Source organism: Artemia franciscana, chromosome 19 (genome assembly GCF_032884065.1).
Source record: "Artemia franciscana chromosome 19, ASM3288406v1, whole genome shotgun sequence".
NCBI classification, from domain to species: domain Eukaryota; kingdom Metazoa; phylum Arthropoda; class Branchiopoda; order Anostraca; family Artemiidae; genus Artemia; species Artemia franciscana.
In genome coordinates this window covers 18,830,558-18,848,287 of record NC_088881.1, presented here as the reverse complement: position 1 = coordinate 18,848,287, position 17,730 = coordinate 18,830,558, and the positions used below count along the sequence as shown (strand labels likewise).

Genomic DNA, 17,730 nt, shown 5'->3' with positions numbered 1-17,730 from the left:
TCCGTCATCCGGGGGGTTGTTAATAAATTCAGCCCCTTCTTTTGTCAAGTCGACACCCCTTCCCTCATCAATGTCCTTTTTCATTTTGAAAAAGCGACCCTTTTCCGTGCCGGAGCAGACTTACCTTTAGATTGATAAAAGCTTCTCCGTTAAAGGTTTTTATCAAGATTTTGTTTTGATATATGCTTCAGAATCGGATTTTAGACGATAGCGCGAAAATTTGCATGAATAGTATCTTGGGGGTCCTAAAGGTTGTTGAAAATTTTGCACAGCAGGGGCAAATCGATGCTGAATCAGCTGATTTTTTATTTAGATAAATATTTTATAATCTTGGGAATTATTTATGATAGAGTATTAATGTCTAGTGACTTTTAAGTAATGTTTCTTTGGTTTGATTTCCAGAGCGAAATTGATATGGTAACGCCTAGTTAATTTAATTTTCGAGAATTAAAACGACATCTCAAGTTTATGATCTAAACTGAGCCCGTTTCTTTCTCTGTTTTTGCATTTATATAATTTCCTCCAACCACCAAAATAAACTCTGCCGCCCGTTTCAACTGAAGTCCATTATCGAAGCTTCTTAGTCTAAGGACACCACGAAAAATGGCAAATATTTAGTTGGGTAATTTAAGAAACGGGCACTTTCTAAGGTTCGAAAATTTACAAAGGAATTTGCAGCTACGCATAACTAAAAATATGTTTTACAAACATTTTCTTCTCGTCTTTTCCTATCTTAAAAATTGGCCCCTTCCATAGAAAACTGAGGAAACATTTGCCCGAATTTCCGGGTTTGCCTGTATACAAGGGCACATTTTACGTAAAAATCGTCCCACCACTCTCAACGGCGTATCCAGGATTTTTGTTCTGGGGGGAAAGGGTTACAAAAATACTTCACGCACCAAAAATTGGCCTATATGCCTTTTTGTTACTTTTTACAAGTTAGACAAAAATTTTCGGGAAGGATTGACGGTATCCAGCATTGACCACTCTGTATCCTTAAAAAACGATTAAAATGTCTTTAAAATTAGCAAATAAAGATATTATCTCTTTTCCTTCGAGCAGTGTATTTTTTTTATCCCAAATACTTATTTTAAAATCTATAGATGTATTCAATGGACAAATGACTGCTTGGCACTGATAGATGAATTTTCTATTATTTTTGTTTTCTTAGTGTTCACTATGTCATGAATAACAAGTGTGTTTTTCAATGGCGCCAGCAAGGGGGGGGCAGGGGGACGCCCACCTGGAAATTTGGTAGTATAAAGTAATTACATGGAAACCACAAACAAGTAGAACAATAGGGAAATTATATAAGACAGCGGAATGCAACTTTAAATGAATACTTCGGCCCTCTATCCAAGGGCCGTCCTCAACAAAACAAATGAGAAAATAACGAAGAAAATAAAAGACTTCGCCTTAAAATACAATCTTTAAAACTAAAACATTTTCTCAAAATAGTCATTACTTCAGGAAAGTTCAACCAGGTTTCTGGCTGAATTTTTTTTTTTTTTGACCTGTTCATTTTATTTAATTGAATCGTCAAGTAAAAAGAAAGGGGGTCAATTTGACAGCTGGATAGTAAGTTTAAATTTGTTTTTCTTTCACTATTCTTTTCTTATTTAATGTCTGAATATATAAGGAATTAAGTTCGAGGAGGAGAATTATCCTGTTATGAAAGAGGCCGTTTTGTACATTTGATTTTACATGGCCGTAATAAAATCAAAACGTGGTGTCTATGCAGGCAAGATGATTTTTGAGTACCTCTATTCCTTCTGTGAACTATTCTAAGGCGTAGGAAATTGCATAAAGACAAGTTTATATCTGTTATAATCTACGGAAGCAATAAATATTTCTGTAATTTTGGTTTGAGTTTGATATAAGATGAAACACATAATAATTAAATATAATGTTGATTAAATAAGTTGATCTCTTTGCCAGGAATCCCTGTCGTTTAAAATTTACTGTATTTTGTTTCATTTTGCATGCAAATTATTTGCTCTTTTTATTTGAGAGTTTTTCGTAAAATCATTAAAAATAAACTTATTCCTACAAAAAAAATATCCTGAAATATATTCCCTGCGCCCGAACACCCCTACAATTTTGGCGTCTGCCACCCCCCCGGAAAATTTTCTGCCGGTACTCTTGGTGTTTTTATATTACTTTTTCCGTTGTTTTGCACCCTGTGCTCTACGAGTTTATTTCTCAGCCGGGAAACACAGTTCGTGTCCAATTATTTCTGAACTTGGACTTGAACCTACCTTTTAAAGCTCCCTAAATACGCCCAATGTAATAAAGACTAAACAATTGCCAAACAAATATGTCGCTAGTTTTTTTTCTGTTTTGAAAAATAACCACCCAGTTGAATCTCAGTGCAAACTAACGATGCCCTGAAGGGCGTCGTTGGGGGGGGGGGCAGTTGCCTCCCAATATTTGGTGAAAATATTATTATAGGCCTACAGCCCATGCCCCTTGACTATCCGGATATGGATCCCTCTTGCCCCCCCCCCCCAAATAAAAACGCTGGAGCTAGGCCCCTGGATTCTCTGCACCTTCCACGGGCATTTTCGATCCCAAACTTCCCTTCCAGTGTTTCCATTGGTAATTCTTTATTATACGCTAAAAATAAAAAAAAGCGAGAGGGCGAATTCTCGCCTATGAATTACCCAAAGAAATTCCCTAAACAAAATTTTAAAATGCATTAGAAATAAATGAAAGCTTCTTATTATGCCTCAAAACAGAAGAGAATCGGATTCCCCAACCCAGGAAGAACTCTTCTCATCTCTTACATAGCTGCTGCTTGGTTCAAAGGGGATAGAAGGCATTCCCTTAAATTGGTCAAAAGTACCTCCCACCGAAATATGATGGCTAAAAATGCACTTTTCATCCTTAGAACCCCACCCGGGAAAATTCTTGATACCGCTACCTCCAATGGTCGGATATGTGTGATGCGTTCCTGTACAATATTACTTTTGGGCCCTTTGCCCGTCTGCGTTCATGTGGTGGACACACAAAAAATAATATATAATAAGAATTCAGACACGTGGAACAAATACAAATAGAAAATTTGCATTATTTGGTCGACAGTCCCAAGAGTATACCAAAAATGGAAATTGTTTTGTTCTAGTTTCTCTGAAGCTGTAGAAGGCCCTAAAAGACACTTCTTATAATGGGAAAACAACCCTTCGGCCATAATGAATACAGAAGTATGCTTTTAGAACCTTTTAAGATGTACATTTAAAAGTCATAAAAAGGGTTTTACCACGGTAGATACAATCCATCAAGGTATTTAAATGGATGAAAATTGAGCCACAAAAACTCTCGCGTAAAACGGTTGGATCAGAATCCCTCTGAAAAATAATTAAAATAAAATCCAACAGACGGACAAAAACCGTATTTTTTGTGACAGTCAAAGCAGAATATGCAGATATTCTATTGAATGCCAAGAAATTTTTCATTAGCTTTTTTATGTCTCTTTTTTAAAAACAGGGGGTTATTTAAGCTTTCGACAGGGAGATACCTAGGTTTCGATTCGGGAAATGCTAAGCTATGGGGCGGATCAACTGGGGAAACAGTTTTAAGTTTCTGCTTTAAAACGGCAGAATTAACTTCCAATATTCTCGGGTGCGGTACTTACGTGTTGTAGCAACCACACTTTGTTCTTGTTCTGTTTGAAACCAGTTTTCCCTGTCCACTCGGAGATAATTAGCTTAGCTTGAGCGAGATAAACGGTATCTATGCAGGTCTAATTTAGCTAAATATTTAATATATATAGGCAGTTAGGTTAGGTATTTAATATAATATGTTCTGGGCGGCCCGTTTCCCATAATGCTATGTTGTAGCTTCCATAAATTTGTATCTGAAGTAATATATTTTCAAGATATTTTTGTATTTTTCATTATGACTAACTCCACTTCTTGGGTGTGGTCGCTATAACATGTAAGTACCTCGGGGACTTCAAACCTAGAAGCCCCGGCATGGACAAGACATTGGTAAGAGCTTACATTAAAGGTGGCAACAACTCAGATTTTACAGTCTTCTGATTTCTATAGATGGCGTAAATAAGGGTATGGTGCAGAAACGGGAGAATTATTACTAAAACTGTCCCGGCATTCGTCGAAGAAATTCATAAATGTTAGTCCATGGATTTTTTTTTTCTTTTTTTTTTTTTTTGACTAGTGACACTTTGTATCGGCAAAACAACTTCCGATCCCACTTTCAGCCAAAGTAGGTACTGCACATTAAACATAAATCATTCAGACGAAAATTACAGTTTAGCCCATTTTTTTTTTCTTCATTTCAGGAAGGAGACTTCCCTCTGACAATTACACTGTCCAGCTTATATTTTTTTCTTTCTTTCATCTTAATTTTACAATAGAATTTACACATTTATGAAGTACAAAATAATAGTAATAAAATATACTGTAAAGTAACAAGAAGATACAGTTAAAGACTGTTTTCAAAACAATTACAGTAAATGTTTGTGTCTGCAATCAGCTTAAAGAAAGTTGAAAGTACAGTTAAAGACAAATAAGTGTTTAAGCAATTGAAAGATATATGCACCCCCACCCCCCATCCCAAAAAAAAAGAAATAAAAACGACCTATAGATGTACATACAACAATTAATAGCAGGGTCGAAATAATTTTGCATAAAATTCTTCGTGCATTTTATTCATGTAATTGACTGACCTATTTTTCTAGGGAGAGGGGTGCCGTTTTGTATTTCACAATATTGGTGGAGCCTAAAAATTTAGGGGGAGAATATTAGAGTAAGCTTTTTCACAGGCAGTTTAAACGACCAAAAAAAATTGATTATAGTTTTTGCCGTTTTCCCAAAGAAAAATATTCATACTCTCTTCCATGAGCACGTGATTTATAAAATCCAAGGTACTTGTTAATTAAACGAAACACAGTCGAGAAGTTTATTGGAAGTAAGATTTGAGAAAACCGGTTTCACAACCATAAAGACCAATGATGGGTGACAGAATGCACTGGACTCGTATAACTTTGGCTATATATTTACACATTAGGTGGGGGATAAATTAGGGGCGCTGTCCAAATACTTTACCTCACCCCCCTAATGTGCAAATATATTGCCTGGATAATATCATTATATAAACTAAAGGACACATGAAGATTATATTTTATTAGGATTAACCGAATTTCGTTTAATTAACGTTAGGATTTCGTTTAATTAAAAAGTACCAAATTCCAAAATACTTCTAGTAAGAATTTTTTACGGACTGGAGTTTCAGTTCCCTGAGCACCTATGTACTAATCGGTACAAAAGCTATATTCTTTGGTCAAAACTAGTAAAAAGTACATTTAGGCCACAATTTTCCAATAAGAATCATTCAGACCAATCTCAGGGTGGGATCCACCCTAATTTTTAAGTACAAGATATAGTCTACAGGCGATATAACCGTGTTTCCAAGGAATGGTGGAATTTAAAAACAAGAGGCACGGTTCTGGGCCAAACATTGAACTTTTTTATGAATTCATACGAATTTTCTAGGGACTTCTTAATCGATATCTTCCTGAAGATCCCATATTCTTCACTCTTATCCTTGACGCGATTGTTAAGTCTATTCCGAAATTTTACCATTTTATTACTTTTTAGAGTACTTGTTAATTATTCGAAACACACCCAAGAAGTGAATGAAATATACCATCCTAATGAAACAGGATGGGGAAATATACCCAAATGTGATGAAAATATAATACTTTAAAAACACGACAGAAACTAGCCTACGACAAAGAATTAAGGAAAGCAGCCTACGCAGAACGCATTATATTAAATACCTAACCGAACATAACCTAACCAAAATACCAGCTACATATTAAATATTTTATTAAAATATACCTATAATGTAGTTTTCCCACTGAGCCTAAGCTAATTGTCCCCAAATACATATAGCTAAACCGGTTTTTGTCAGATCTTGCAAATCAAGATTCTTGAGTTTATTCCGAATAATTAACGAGTAACCTTTTTAGTTAGTAGGCCTATTCCACGATTTTTCATAAACTTACCCCCAAAAAAACGCCATCCCCATTGCAGCAGAAAACATTACACCCCCTAGCGTACCTCAGCTGATAATATTATGTTACTGAATTATTAAATTATGCTCACAGAGCTCCTAAACTCTCCTGTCGTAGCAGGTGCTGCAAATTCGTACAGAGCCCATAAGCTAAATTTACTTGCATTACCTGCTAAAAACTACTATTATCTTTTTTACGCCTAAAGCTTCTTATATATTAACCCTTTGGAAGATAATTACAATCTTTTTTTGTATAACAAGTCTTTTATTATCATTAGCGCTCTTTTTCTAACCAAAGTTTTAAAAAAGGGAAAATAGGTGTACCATAATGTGTGAACTTTATAATATAACTTCCGCTTTTCAATTGGAGTCTAAATTATACTTTTTTTCTAAAATTAGTTTATAAGGTGAACAATGGATAATTAGGAGTTTTGATTATAGAAGGTCATATATGTATAAAAAATGACACAGTGAGATATTCTTTTCTTTTGTTTAAAAATAATTGATTTTCAGGACTCGAAACCCGATTGTCTTTTCAATTGGGATTGTTATAAATGTCATACCGAATTTTCAGGGCGTTTTGGAATTTATTCTGAGAGTCTGAAAAAGGCACATACTACTCTATGTGAACCACTCAGAAGCCAAATCACTTTTAAACTGATTAACCCCTCCCCTTAAAAACAAATTTAAATATAATTCCTTTTTGTAAATGTAATTAGACTTTTTTTTTCTTTCGAATCAAAACTCGGCGTTCTGACTGACTTTTAAATAGATCGATCCAAATAAAGAACATTCCCAGTGAATATAAATTAATACTCAAAAATGAAAAAAAAAATCTAAAATGTCAAAAAAAAAATTCAAACCAATTTGACTGAACCCATACAAAGGTACTTGAGAATCTTCATATTAATACATTTAGATAAATACACATCCTCCACGTTGTGTTGTAGCCCAGTCCATGATCGTGATTTTATTATTTTCTAGATAATTGCATGTAGTAATCTAAATAAATGAGCATGGTTGATGATTTGTATGCTACGATCTAGATCAGACTTTAGAACGCTCTAGACTTCAATAACGGTATCTTAAGTGATCTCCGTGCTTTTCTTCGTGGACATATTACAACTAGTACGTAGACGTTAAAAGAGAGAAGAACAATACAATGCCCATATAAACCGCGGAAAATGTAATCGCAATTCTGATAAGGTGCTGCTCGCAGGTTAATGTAACTTTACCCGGAGTTGGAGGAGTTATAAATACAGTGAAGTGATTTTGTTCTCCCTATTCTTAAGGTCAATCTCCCAGGTTTCAAGCCAATGCTATTTTCCTATAGCAGTGAAATGCGTATTAACAGCAGACACGAGCAGATTCTTTGATGAAAAAATTAATGTGGCTTCATTGAAAACTTTAACATGAATAGACCCAACAAATTTGCATTTTTATTCTTTAGAGCTTCATAAAAAATTAATTAGTGGGGACACCTCTAATTTTTAAAAGTAGTAATAAAATTACTTTTAGAAGACGTAGAGAATTGTAAAGTAGCCTCTTGATTTGCCACAAGATTTCAAAATTTTTGGCCGTGATTTTTTTCTTTTATTATTATCAATTTCCTTTAAAATTTGCCTTTTAAGATATTCTTCCTTTACTATTTAAAAGGGTTGTACTAATCATACAGCCTTGATTTTCGTGTCGTTTTGTAGATTTTGTACTGATAAATAATCCCAAAGATTCTTAAGTTTGTAGTTATGAGAGATGTTTTATAGCAATAATTCTTAGTATTCAAGATTTCCTCCTTTCTCATTGGCTTAAGCACTCCTTAAGGGGTTTGCCAGAATATCATTAAGAATGTTGACATCTCCTTAGCATTACGACCAGATTTAAAAGGAAGTTGAAAATATGTATAATTGGCAACAACACCTTGAGGCACTATCATTTTTAACACTTCATACGAATGGGAATTTGTTAGGTTACAAAGCAGATAACATTATTGGCCTTTAAAAGTAAAGAAACACCGATTGTAGGCCTATAGAATGTATGAACATTATTTTTAAAAAGAACATTATTCTTAAAAACACATCATTTTAAACATTATTGGCCTTTAAAAGTAAAGAAACACCGATTGTAGACCTATAAAATGTATGAACGTTATTTTTAAACGAACATTATTCTTAAAAACACAACATTTTAAACATTACTGGCCTTTAAAAGTAAAGAAACACCGATTGTAGACCTATTAAATGTATGAACGTTATTTTCAAAAAGAACATTATTCTTAAAAAGAACATTATTTTTAAAAACACATTATTTTAAACATTATTGGCCTTTAAAAGTAAAGAAACACCGATTGTACGCCTATAAAATGTATGAACGTTATTTTTTAAAAAGAACAATATTCTTGAAGACACATTATTTTGAACATTATTGGCCTTTAAAAGTAAAGAGACACTGATTGTAGGTCTATAAAATGTATGAACATTATTTTTAAAAAGAAAATTATTCTTAAAAAGAACATTATTCTTAAAAACACATTATTTTAAACATTATTGGTCTTTAAAGGTAAAGAAACAGCGATTGTAGTCCTATAAAATGTATGAATATTATTTTAGAAAAAGAACGTTATTCTTTAAAACACATTATTTTAAACATTATTGGCTCTTAAAAGTAAAGAAATGCCGATTGTAGGCCTATAAAATATACCAACATTATTTTTTTATCTAAAGTTGTAGGATATTCGTCCATTTTAGTTCCACGGGATCTCATTTTATTCCCAATAGTGCCGTATCTTAGAATATTTTGGTTTTTCCCCAACATCTCATATAGTTGACTATTTATAGGCTCGTTCATAAATGACTGATTACCCCGGTTTGGAACCGGGGTAATCATATACTTTGCTTTACGGAGTAATGCATATACTATTAAATTAATGTCATTTAAATTCATATGTTCCTGAAGGTACATAATAAACATTGGACACCCTTACCCTGGGGTCATAAATACAGGTAAGGGAGGAAGGAAACCCCTTAGGGGTATTTAAAAAAAAAATTGAAGCCACTTATATTTATATACTATTCGTCAAAAGAGCTAAGAGCTCATATGGCACTTGTGACGAGGTCAAGAGGAGCCAAGAGCTCATGTGATATGAGCCCTAGCAAAATTCTAAGAATAAATAGATTGCTTTAAAAGGAAAGTCAAAGGCTTAATGCCGGTCGGGATTTAAAATAAGAGCTCTGAGTTACGAGGTCCTTCAAAATATCAAAATTCATTAAGATCCGATAGCCCACTTGTAAGTTAAAAATACCTCAATTTTTCTAATTTTTCCTCTCCCTTCAGCCCTTCAGATGGTCAAATCGGGGAAAACAACTGTAAAGAGTCAATTAGTGCAGCTCCCTGAAATGCCTACCAATTTTCATCGTCCTAGCACGTCCGGAAGCACTAAAATCACCAAAGCACTGAACCACACCACCTAAGTCCCCCAAAGAAAGCGGATCCAGTCCGATTACGTCAAATACGGATCTACGGCGTTTATAAGCGTTTTCCAAGATTTCTGGTTTCCCCCTCCAACTCCCCCCAATGTGAGCATATCTGGCCGGGATTTGAAAGAAGAGCTTCAATTTTTCTAATTTTTCCAAATTAACAACTTCCAGCTCCCCCAAAGAGAACGGATCAGTACCAATAATGTCAATCTCGTATCTAAAGCTCTTTACTTTATTTAGTTTACGTGAACATGATGCGCGTTTATCTAAACGATACATATATTACTAACATTATTGCTAACAAAATTTGCAAAATCTGCAGATAATTTAATAGCAAAAGCTCATATTACTCTCAAAAGATTAGAGATGTTTACAAGTTTAAGTTTTCTGTGTGTGAATGTAAAGAAAAATTTTTACTGACATTCTGTGGAGTGGATGATTCTGCTGATGTAAGTAGTAAAGTTCTATTTGGTGAAAAGCCTATTTTACAAGATATATCACTGCGGTACCTCGGCTTCCATATTGATTCTAATCTATCGTAGAAGCATCATAGCGACATTATCTCCACCAAAGTTGCACTTGGAGGTGTCATCCTCAAAAGATTGAAGCATATTCTGCCGGAACATACTCTTCGCACGATATATTTTGCAATAATCTACCCATATATCATACGGATATTTAGTCTGGAGAAGCAATTTTTATGTTAATTACAAGCTAAATGGTTTTCTCATAGTTTTGATCGGACGATTTCGCTAAAAAAAAGGGGATGGGAGAGGAGGCCTAGTACCTCCCAATTTTTGGTTACTTAAAAATACAACTAGATTTGTTTTATTTTTTTTACAAACGTTTTTGTTAGTAATAAACATACGTACTTTACGAATTAGCTTATGTAACGGACTTATATAATTGTATATTTTTATTACGTATGTGAGGGGTTTTGCCCCCTCGTCAATACCTCGTTCTTTACACTAAAGCTTGAATTTTGTCCCAAATCTTTCAGAATGACCCTTGAATCACAAAGGCCGTAGAATAACTAGTTAGAGTTACTAAAAATACTTTAGCGTAAAGAGCAAGGTATTGTGGAAGAGATGAACCCCCTTATATAAGTAATATTTTATGTTCGTTTTAAGTTTTAATGTTGATCATTAGATCCAGTTGAAAAAAAAAATAATCTTCTCATTGTCTTTTTGTAAATGATGCTTGAAAATCATGGAAATTCTCTTCCCTCATGAAAAATTCATCCATGGAAAGATCCTCCCACTTAACCTGCCCCCTCGCGACCCATCCTAACCCCAACACAAAAAAGTCCCCCCGAAAACGTCTGTACATTTCATAATTAACAACTATTATGTGTAAACAATGGTCAAAGTTTTTAAGTTGCCGTCCCTCCCCCGGGAACTGTGGTAGATTTAGTCATCCCCAAAGACATAGTTATTAGGTTTTTGACTAAGTTAAACAGAATGGCTATCTAAAAATTTTGATCCGGTGACCTTGGAGAAAAATGTGTGTTGGAGGAAGCCCCGGTGCCCTCCATTTTTTGGTCACTTAAAAAGGGCACTAGAACTTTTAATTTACGTTAGGATTAAACATCTTGCGACATTCTAGGACAACTAGGTCGATACGATCACCCCTGAGAAAAAAAAACGCACCCGTTATCTGTCTTCTGGCAAAAATACAAAATTCCACCATTTTAATGACTGGGGCTTGAAACTTCTACAGTAGGGTTCTCGGATACGCTGACTCTGATGGTGTGATTTTGTTAAGATTCTGCGACTTTTAGAGGGTATTTCCGCCTATTTTCTAAAATAAGGCACATTTTCTCAGGCTCGTAACTTTTGACCGGTAAGACTAAACTTGATGAAACTTATATATTTAAAATTAACATTAAAATGCAATTCTTTTGATATAACTATTTGTATCAAAACTTTGTTTTTTAGAGTTTTGGTCACTATTGAGCCTGGTCGCTTCTTACTACAGTTTGTTACCACGAACTGTTTGAAAATGTAACTTATAAATGAATAAAAGTAATACATTCTACTATAACGTTGAGATAGAACTTACCAATGTCTCAGGTTTTCCCGCCCCTTGTTTGTTTTTGTATTTTTTTTTCTGCCCATTGTAAGAATTCAAATGCTAAACTGTTTTCTGACATGTAATCAACCAAATTCCAATTGTCAGGTGTTACCAATTAGACATGTGAAAAATCTAAATTCCCTTTAAATCCGGTCGTAATATTCAAGGAAGTCACCAGAATTTAGATATTCTGGTACAACCCTCAAGGAGCAATTAAGCCAATGAGAAAGGAGGAAATCTTTCCTCCTATTGAAAGGTATTTCAATATTATTGGAAATAGAATTTGCTTTTAACCTAGGAGATTGACCTTAATAGGTCATTTTTCGGAGCTCCTGAGTTAGGCACCCAAACGACTCACGCTTTGATTTATCCAACCTAAAAGATATTAAAAAAGTGGTTATAATACCCCTTCTTCACTTATATTCTTTGTGTATGGAACATCCTCCACATGTTATTAAATTAAACATTCATAGTTTACCCGTTTAGGAGTTAAATTAAAAACAAGTTTTTTTAACTGCAAGTAAGGAGTGACATTAAAGCTTAAAACAAACAGAAATTATTCCGTATATAAAAGGGGTTGTCCCCTCCTCAACACCTCGCTCTTTACGCTAAAGTTTGACTCTTTTTCACAGTTCTACTTTTTAAAACAATAAAAAACTTTAGCGTAAAGAGCGAGGCGTTGAGGAGGGGACAACCCCTTTCATATACGGAATGTTTGTTTACTGTAATTTTAGCTTTATTGGATTTCGAAAATATACAGATTTTTTTACAGTCAACGGCAATTGAACACATTAAAACAAAACGATTTCTTTTATAGAAATAAAATCTAATTATGGACGACAAACTACTTATTTTTTACCCGGGTCATCTGGCTTAATTCCAACGGTTCTAGCCAATCCTTTTAATGGTTTTTGCATATACAGCTATTTTGCGAGCATAGAATTTTCTAGTAAATTTGAAACTTTCAAGGTCAGGGTGTTTTCGGTATTTAGCAACTGTTATCCATAACAAAAGTAACTCAAGTCTTAGTCCATGACAAAGAAATTTAAAAGCATCAAGCAGAACTTTGAGTCTTGCCTACTCCCGAAATGGTTGAAATGACCCCCCCTCCAAAAAATACTTATTCTTCAAAAAGTCTTCTCTCCAATGATCAATTAAGAACAAATTGGAATATTCAAGTTTTTAAACGCGCCTTATTTAGCATCACACTCGTTCCTTCGATAATTTATAAATAAAATAAAACACGATTCCCCTTTATAAATTTAGATTTATAGTCCCAGTTACATAATTTCTAAATAACTTCAAAATTTCAAAACGATAAAACCTTAAATAATCCAAAATAATAACTACGGGAAATAATACGCAACCTAATGAAAATTCACAAAACCTGGACGATAAGCTTTTAAAAAATCTGCGCATAAAATAAAATCTCAAATAAAAATTTAAACTTCCTTTCAGAATTAGGTGTTTAATAAAAAATACGGTTCCTCTTTATAGATTTAGACTAGTGCGCCTGTGTTAAAAATCCGCGGATAAAATAAAATTCTCAAATAAAAATTTTATCTTCCTTTTTTTTTAATTCTGTCATCTTTTTACAATTCAAGTCAGATTCTTCACTTTTATTTTTCCTCTTTTTTAGATTTTTCTATCTTTCTTTTTGCACTGAGAACGGCTGAGTAGAGATCTTGGCCGAAATATTTACATTTCTCTTCACCAATACATTGCAATACTGTCACGTGCAGGCCAAACGAAAAGCAGAACGTTCTCGAACGGAGAGCAAACAACACGGAAGGCATAAAGAAATATTAATAGCAAGTAAATTTTACGGGCGCAAAATTTCAGATAAATAATATAATGGTGGTAATTATATTATAATATTTTTTCATTACAATAAACCATATTTTAAAATGATAACTAAATAAATATAATTCAATTATTATAATTGAATTAATTACATAATTAATTATTAAATAATTAATAGTAATTAAATAATTTAAATAATAAATTAAAAATGATAAGACATTCCCAACATCCTGTATCAATGCCTGATCCATGTACATTTTAAATTTCGGAGGGACGTTTGCTGTTTATGCTATAAACTGATTTAGCGTCAGGTCGCCTAAGGCCAGCCCAATTTTGAATACGTCTACTCACTTCCAGTCTATTAAAAGCTTCTTCTTTGGTCACAAGAAGCGCGAGGTGAATGTTTAGACCTTACTATTTAATCAATCTAGATTTTGAAGAATAATATAATCAAAGATGAGAAATTTCGAGATTGTTTTAATTCAATGTTGGGTTTATTCCCAACTTACAAAAATTAAACCAAAACTTTCTTAAAGGCAGTCATGTTTATACATTCTCAATTTTGCCATTGATAATTTGAACAAAACCAAAAGACTTGGTCATTTAGTTTCAAACCATGACCAATTTATAGAAGAAACCGCAGTAAAATTACCCTACAGGTATGGCCAGGAGGAAACTATGATTTTCCGTTCCTAAATCATTATCTACTTATAAGACAACGAATGATAAATCCCTTTCAGACTTAGACCTTTTCAATTTGTGTCGCTTATTGTAGTCAAATTTTAATCCTGAGTAGATCCTACAGACAAGCCCATGTTTGAATTATTTTTGGTACTTGTGTGTTATTCAGAACACACTCAATTAGTGAAGTTAGGTTCTTTTGTGAAACAAACTACGATGCAGGTACATTTTAATTAAATATTTTGTACTTGTTCATTATTCAAAACACACTCAAGAAATTTGCTGAGAAAATCCGGTTTCACAGCCACAAAGACAAAACCCAATTTAGTTTGCTACGCGTAGTGATAGAAGATAGTGTCTGAACATAGATTTTGAAATGAAGATATGGGATTTGCCAAAGGATAAGGGGTTGTTAACTATAAAAATATACTTTATACTCTTACGAGAAGGAACATTTTTGGAAGTGTAACAATAGGTCATGTTTGAAAAAAGTCAATTTTGCGTATAAACACGGAGTTTGCTGTATAGGTTACACCAACAATAGGTGTTTGGTGGAGTGTGAAAGGAAACCGGGGAAAGTTTTTTAGTGGAAGTCCCCGACCGAAGAGCAGAAACTTTACTCCTACAAATTAAGCTTAACATAGAGCCAGGATCAAGAATCATTTCAGATTGTTGGAAGGGCTACAACACAACTGAGCTGGAACAATCAGGTTTCACTCACTTGAACACAAAAATAATTTTGTCGACCCAGAAACCGGTGCCTCTACCCAAAAAGTAGAGAGAACGTGGGGTTCCGTAAAGTGGCGTAATAAACTACACCGAGGTACATTTCGCCATCATTTACAATCATACTTAGTAGAGTACATGTGGCGAGCGGCAGTAAAGGCAGAAGGAAGACCTCCTTTTAACGCGATTCTTAACGACATTTTTGCGTTCTGGGTAAATAATTCTAAGTTGTAATTTTACAATTTTCCTAATAAAGTATTATATTTTCACCATATTTTGTTTTATTTCATTAGCTTTATCAAAAGTTTGGGCAATATATTTGCACATTAAAGGGGGGGGGTGTATTATATCAAATATCTAACTGAACCTAACCACCTATATATATAAAATATTTAATTAAAATGTACCTGCATCGTAGTTTGTTTTACGAAAGAACCTAACTTCACTTATTGAGTGTGTTCTGAATAATGCACAAGTAGCCTACCTTATTTTTACTGAACTTTATTAATTTTGTGATTTATTTTTACTTTTACGGAAGATTATAAATTAAAAGTGACGTTTCCTTTCAAACATTTAAATTGTTTCAAGTTTTGGCACTAGTCATATTTTGAAAAAGAAGCACTGAAATATTTTACGAGATCCAAGAAGAGAATCCATTTAACATTGATAACTTTTATCAGAATTTGTCACTTTCGCTTAATTTATATACTTTTTTTTAACTTAAAGACAGTAAATCATACATCCCCGGTCTTTGAATAAAACCTGAAATAACTAAGTGGATGCTGCCAGATTTTACCCAAATTTATAAAATTCCTATTTATTAGAACTCTTAAGACAACAAACGATTATCCCTTTAACAGGAGGGTGCCAATTAACAGATGAATTGCCCCCCCCCTACTCCCCTCTAACTGGCACCCCTTTAAGTCACAAATTGATACTTGCATATTATAGGGACCACACTCAAGAAGTGAAGCAGGTTAATCATAATGAAATATACCAAAATATGATGAAAATATAGTGCTTTAGTATCAAAATTATGGAAACTACAAAAGAGAATTATGGAAAGCAGGTCGCCCAGAATATACCAGTATATAGTAGTTTATCCCCTCAGGAAAAGCTAATTATCTCCGATTACACACAAAGAAGCCGGTTTTGCAACAGATCAAGAACAAACAGTGTGATCGATATAGTGCGTAAGTACCCACAAATGTATCAAAATAATTTTTAAGATAATTTTTGAGAGACGAGCGTCAGGTTGAATTTGACTTTCTAATAGCCTAGCTTTGGCCCTAACACAGAACCTGCATTTTTTTTTCTTTTAATGCAACAAAATGCATATTCAGAAAACTTGTTGCGCAAAAACTTGAGTTAATCCTTTTTTAAATTGAACCAGTCACTTCATATCTAAGATTAAATAAAAAAACAAGTTTTTTTCAACTGAAAGTAAGAAGCGACTTTAAACGAACAGAAATTATTCCATAAATGAAAGGAGATGTCCCCTCTTCAACGCCTCGCTCTTTACGCTAAGTTTGACGCTTTGTCACAACTCTTTTACTTTTTAAAACGATAAAAACTTTAGCGTAAAGAGGGAGACGTCGAGAAGGGCATAGTCCTTTTCATATACGGACTAATTTCTGCTAGTTTTAAGTTCCAATGTCTCTCCTTACTTTCAGTTAAAAAAACTTGTTTTTTGTATTTAATTTCGAAACGCTTTTCAACTAAAGCAGTTTCGAATTTAGCTCACCGTGCATGAGAATTAAAACGAAATTTGCGTTTTAATTTTGTCAGACTCATTCGTATATAAAGGGTTCCCCCTTCTCAATAATTGTTTATTGAAAGCTGTTAGCACTTTCAAAAAAGCTTCCTATTCTAATTAAATAGTCCCCGTATTTCAGTTTAAAAAATCTGATGGTATGATTTTCATTAAGGTTCTATGACTTTTAAGGGGTGTTTCCCCTTTTTTTCGAAAATAAGGCAAATTTTCTCAGGCTCGTAACCTTTGATGGGTGACACTAAACTCAATGAGACTTCTATATTGAAATTGGCATAAAAATACGATTCTTTTTATATATCTATTGGTATCAAAATTTCATTTTTTAAGCTTCGGTTACTATTGAGCCGGGTCACTCCTCCCTTCAAGTTCATTCCCATGGACAGGTATATACATTCAGGCATGTCCGCTGAAATTTGCTCCATCGGGCCAAAGTTACACGTGGTCCTAGGGGGAGAAAGACACCATTGTGTACATGTATTGAATTTGTAACCTTTAGGTGACAAGATTTCTTCGTATTACACCAGCTGACACAGCATGAAAAAAGGCATAGCTCCCCGGTAACTAACTTAATCGAAACTGCTATATACGAGATGTTCACACTGCAATCGGGATGTTCTTCCAAATACATTTTATGTCACTTTTGTTGACAAAAAAAAAACACAATCTCTCACTAAGATATATCAGACATCTATTGAGGAAAGCCAAAAGTGGACATGGGACTCATTTTTATAGGCTTCCGACTCAGCCGACAAATAATGATTTTTACCCTCCTTCATTGACAAAGATACTTGGGAAACGTTAAGCTCCAGTGCTAAGACCTAGGATACTCTTGGTGAAAACAGAGAAAAAATTTGGGAAATGATGTTATTTGATAGTGTGAAAGTAAATGTAATAACTTTGTTTCGTTATTTTTTATGGAACAAGTTACCTTCCTCTGCAATTAGAAGATATGAAAAAATTTGTTTTTAGAACAAAGATGAATAAAATAGTACCTTTTAATTTTACAGACGTCAACAATCGATGACACATGGATGATACCCATAAACGATGCCTCTGCTTTACATGGAGTGTGTTTGATTTTAGATAGACTACTTTGTTTTAAAAATTTGTCAATATCTCGAAGAGAATACATTTGCTAGAAAAAAAGGCTCCATAGCTTATAGA

At 33.8% G+C, this 17,730-nt stretch overlaps 1 protein-coding gene and 1 long non-coding RNA gene across 2 annotated transcripts in view; both read right to left on the bottom strand.

Annotated features, from left to right (window-relative positions):
* Positions 1 to 17,730, bottom strand: part of LOC136039374 (plexin-B-like) — a gene marked incomplete in the record, with an annotated part of 235,955 nt that overhangs the window by 206,310 nt on the left and 11,915 nt on the right.
* On the bottom strand, positions 1,498 to 12,204 carry LOC136039373 (uncharacterized). Its single transcript, XR_010620428.1, has 2 exons — positions 11,890 to 12,204; positions 1,498 to 7,322 (listed from the first exon to the last, which is right to left on the bottom strand). It is a non-coding gene; the product is annotated as an uncharacterized LOC136039373 (long non-coding RNA).